Source organism: Apostichopus japonicus, chromosome 7 (assembly GCF_037975245.1).
Source record: "Apostichopus japonicus isolate 1M-3 chromosome 7, ASM3797524v1, whole genome shotgun sequence".
In the NCBI taxonomy this organism is placed as follows: domain Eukaryota; kingdom Metazoa; phylum Echinodermata; class Holothuroidea; order Aspidochirotida; family Stichopodidae; genus Apostichopus; species Apostichopus japonicus.
Window position 1 is genome coordinate 24,534,529 of NC_092567.1, and position 5,347 is coordinate 24,539,875.

The following is a 5,347-nucleotide window of genomic DNA, read 5'->3' on the forward strand; positions in this document are numbered from 1 at the left end:
TATTAACTTACAAAGATTGTGCATTATATATTGTGCAGTGTAAGTGTAGCCGAGTATATAACTTTTGTAAACGACTTGAAGTAAGCAGATTGCTACTGTGTCGGCTTACTGGACCGAATTATCTGGTTGTGTTCGCCTGAGTAGGTCCACAGTTGTACGATTTTGTCGTGGCTTTCATGACTCCAGGCGAAGGTAAGATTGACAGGGAGGTTCCTGGCAAGGTAATAAGGGTGCAAAAGTCAGGTTTTCAATAGAGCTGAAGAGGCGTGACAATTTACATCCTGCGATGCATATACACTAAACTGTTTCCAATGCAATTCTTTTCCACTTCTGTGAATGACTGTAGCCCTGTATATCCAGGGAACTGAGTGCTACTATAATCAGATTGTATGTATGTCTATATATATATATATATATATATATATATATATATATATATACATATACCACATGTTACCAGGTTCATATGTCTTTGTACGTGGGTGTGTGGGAGTATGTGTGTGTACGTGTATGTGTGTGTTAAAATAAGGACAAAAGTTAAAGCTGTTTTCTACTGAAAGTACCCTTACATCGAGACTGTATCCACGGAAACATGACGGTATTACGTCAATTTAGGTATCACAAGAAATATTTAAGGTATAAAAACGTCTACTATTATTAATTTATATTTTGATGGATTCTTACCTTATCAAGTGGCAATTCAACCCTGTCTTATTCCACTTTCCATATAGTATCTTTAATGTAACTTTAAGTACATTGTTTGAGCGTGCATTATAAATCTAACCATCGTTACCAATCTGTGTAGTAGAAATAACGTTTACCAACAACTTCCCTAAATAACTAAGAATAATCGTATATGCAATTTGGGAGATCTCACAGATTGAATGTTCCTTCACATTCATGGCCGCAGACTTGGTCAAGTCTAAATAAGACATCATTAAACCACATGTTCTTAAATTTGTAATGGTTTTCCTTACTTATTACAGTTTATATTCTGTATTAGAGATGCATTTTGTGTAGTTATCACCTTTGCACAATAAAGCTTGAAATAAAACAAAAGTCATTACTGTGGGCGGTCTTACACAGTATTGTTTTATGAATATGTAATGTATTCCATATGTCTCATTTTGGCTAATCTTGTCCTTGTAGCACGTGTTTGCTACTACTCAATCGCTCTTCCGTTTACGATTAAAATTTAAATGACAAAAATATGGCTACAGTTGAACGACCTAAAAGAAAAATTGTAGGTCAAACTTTCTTCTAATTGTAATATTGTAATGATTAGATTTATCGTTCAGTTAAGATGGGGTTTTTTTTGGTTCAACTGAAATAATACATATCCACATGGGATACAATTAACGATCACACATCTCCATGGTAACTGTTTTCCTATTGGTCCTACTAAATCCTATGTCAGTCTAAATGTTTGATACAAGAGTGTTGGGTAAAATATTTGCCCAACATTTTCAGTGTAACAATTCTTGTACTACATTTAATTTAATTTAATTAATTAAGTAACTAACTACTAAATAAATTAATTATTAAAGTTATTAATTAGTAAATGTTCCACTGAAGTGAAATACGAACACCACTTCTTCTTTTTTTTAAAACTTTTTATAGAAAGTAAGTCAACATATCCGTTTATGTGCTGTCGAGTGTTGTACGTGTAATGACGTCACTGGTGGTAATATTTGAGACAGGTCATGACATACCCTTGACCTTGACAATCGTCCATATTTATCAGTTTTTCCTTATGGTATTCATCATTGTTTTACATCATTTCCTTAAGCAAACATAAGCATCCGATGAAACTAAAACTACCATTCTGCCAGTTATAACCGCAAGATATAAAGCGTTTCCTGTCGGTTAGGAATATTATAAAGGTTTATTTTAGATATGTTTGTGTAGTGGTTTAGATTGTCTACTTGTCAACAGGGATAATAGCTGTGATTATTGTATACAAATCCCCTATCAGTAGGGGTTTCAACTTTTCTCTTTTAATACGGCACGAAGGGGAGCCTTCGGGGTCTTTTAGCCTTGTTCAGACGGGGCAGACATTTTGATTAACTTAAACAAATAAAATCAGTGTCTATCATAAATAAGTGGCCAAAGATTATTCAAATATAAATTTATTAACAAAAAAAGCAAACTTGAACAGACATTTTCGTTCTTTTCTTCGTGGTACCTAACAAATGTAGTAGAAAGATAGCTGTGCCGGGCTCTCTTACATTGTTATAAATGAAAAGTCTAATTAAAAATCCTGTTAACTTATTGGCCAATAAGGCATGACGTCACCAACATTGTCCCTGATGCTGCAAACACTGAAAATACATAAATTTGAAAAGTGAAAATACCAACGTCATTTAAATAGACTCGTTGAAATATTCTTCAAGTTTTTTGTTAAAGTTTTTTATTATTTCTTACAATCATTGTTATTTTCTGCAACAGAGGAGAGTTTCTGCAAAAATATTATCTAAAATATTGAAGTTCTTTAGACTACCTGCTGTGCGCGTTGGTAGTACAGTGTCAACACTATTAATATTATACCTTGAAATATGAAAATCAAATATAAAAGTATGAAAACGGTTTCAGATCCTAGTGATACGATGACATCACAGATTTACAAATGACAGCCATCCCAGACAATACTTTTCATCTAGAATACCTCCCCGAACGGTGCAAGAGTTTCATTAGCTATTCGGAGAACCATGGCGACTCGTTCTTCACAAAATCATATCCTGTGGCGTCGCCAAGGGCTGGCCTGGGGGGGGGGGCACGTATCGTCCCAAAAAATCGTGCCCCCCCCCTTAGGTTACCTCCCCCCCCCCCACATGGCAAATGCGATTTGTAGTGTTAAAAACATACTCAAACAAAAACTTTATCTGCCTCAATTAAAAACATAAATATTGGACAGACTAAGCCCAAATATTCTTGAACTTAAAGTTACTTCAAGTTGCAAAATATAGCACCAGATTGCATCTAAGGACCCTTAATTAATGATCCCCTTAGACCCCTCCCCCAGGACGGCATTCACAAATAAACACTGTGCCCCCTTATTTAGTACTGCGCCCCCCCCCGTGCTTCCCAACATTTAAATGTCTGGCGACGCCACTGGTCATATCAGTTAAAGATGATAGTTGAGTTAATGTTCCCCTTATCGCGGCTTTCATTAAACACAGTTATAACGAGGACTACAAACTCACAGTGTATATATATATCGATAACACTAGAGTCGTCTTCATGGTAAACAAGTTGATCACTTGGAATATATAAATCGATGGCGTTTAAATCATCGGCAATATGTATTGTAAGTTTTTTTTAATTTCTTTGTAATGTATTTCTTCTTATTTGTATTTTATCTCACGAAACGAACCCAGACCGGAAAGTACCACTAACCTTTAGCCTATAATAGTTGCTACGTCTACCAAAAAAGTAAAAAAGAAATGATTGATATTTCAGCCAGGACCAGTTAAGAAGGGAAAATGAATCACACTTAGATTTCAAAGGCATATCATTGTTATACTTATAACAAAGAACACGTCGGATTTATAGAAAAATTCTTTTATTATAGTCTGGTCGCGTTGGCGGGTTTTACAAACACTGGAAGTTCTTTAGTGTCTTTAGTTATTTCAGTTAATTCTTCACATCAGTTATAACAAATTCAGCATATTGACATTTCGTTGTGACTTACACAATGATTAATTTACAACCCATAAACTTCGACAGTTAATAGGTCAGGTTTGATACTTTTGCACACACAGCTAATAAGCTTTAACCTGTATGAACATTGACTGAGGGGTAAGTGTTTGAGGGGGGGGGGGGGTGTGGGATGGGGGAGCGGGAATTATCAACGAGAAACATGGTTTGGTATATTTATATATATATATATATATATATATATATATATATATATATATATATATATATATATATATATATAAATATATATATATATAAATATATATATATATATATATATATATAAATATATATATATATAAATATATATATATATATATATATATATATATATATATATATATATATATATATATATATATATATATATATATATATATATATATACCAGACAAAATTCGCCTACAGAGACCCTGATAAAATCTAAGGATATCATATTGTGACACCTTTTGATGACCCTGCGAGGCGGAATGCTAAGCGACTAATAAGGAAGTGGAGGGGAAAAAACCATATGAAGGCTCCAACATTTCTAAATGTGCTAATGTGTAACAAGTTTAAGATTGTAAGTTCATAACGATCGTGTGGGCATGTCTAAACCTGAGTCATACCGCCTTCACTTTAAAGAAGATATTTGAGTTATTTCTTTAATTTCTGGTAAATATTTATACCAAATACACTAGATATTGCTAAAAATATGCAATTGATTGATCAAAAATATTAGTAAAAAATGCTACACATATAGAAGGAATCGGGGTTGGCACAATTTTAACAAACTTAAAAAGTTTAATTAAATATTTAATTTTAATTTATCTAAATGAGGGATAATGAGAGAGCCATTCATTCGTCGCCCAGACAGATTTTTTTTACAGAAGTATAAACCACATTTTTAGAAATAAACTGACGGAAAAAAAAAACGATTCTTTAAATGAATTATTCGAAACGAAACTTAAACTTTCAAGCTAGGGACCTAAATTATTCGGAATTGGAATGAAAGAATAGAAAACATTTAAAAATTGATTCATTTTCAAATTATTCAATAGACTTGTAATTTCTCCACCCCCCACCCCCTCCCTCACTCCACCCATTCCCCGTTTGTGCTTGTCCTATACCACTGCCAAAATGTTTTCTCTGTTTCCTTTTGGGTATACCCAAGCCGGAAGGTTACATCATACATGGTATCGACTGCACCTTGTTAAACAAACACAAACGTTAAGTCAATTCAGCTATGTACATTCATGTACACTGTGTTGAATAGATTAAGCTAGATCACGTTTCATCCAAGCATTCAACTCACCATTTTGCCCACGACACTCTACTGTCCACATTGACAGAAATCGCACACACTCACACACACAAAAGCATATAGTAGGGGCCCTACTGTTCAAAAGGTAACTTATTCATGTATATAATCCATAGGTACTCGATTCCTTTACAACTGAATTCATCAATAAAATAGGATGACATATGCTTTGAACCATTGTGTATCTATAGTTGTCTGAGGGGCAGAAGATATACAAGACTGCCTCTCCTTTTGCCCTTTCTTATCCAATAGGAGGGCTTATCTTATTACAGACGGCGAAATAATTAGCCGCCCTATTGTAAAGAAAAAATGACAATTGCTTTTAGTGAGGAGGTAATTATAGTATTG

General features: G+C 33.9%; 1 protein-coding gene across 1 annotated transcript in view; it reads right to left on the reverse strand.

Moving 5' to 3' along the window:
- Nucleotides 1-3,111: 3,111 nt before the first annotated feature.
- LOC139969836 (snake venom 5'-nucleotidase-like) overlaps nucleotides 3,112-5,347 on the reverse strand; it is a 24,412-nt gene continuing 22,176 nt past the window's right edge. Inside the window, exon 10 of the transcript XR_011793812.1 lies at nucleotides 3,112-3,123. The gene's annotated coding sequence lies outside the window, so the exon portion shown is untranslated. The remainder of the gene's footprint in view (nucleotides 3,124-5,347) is intronic.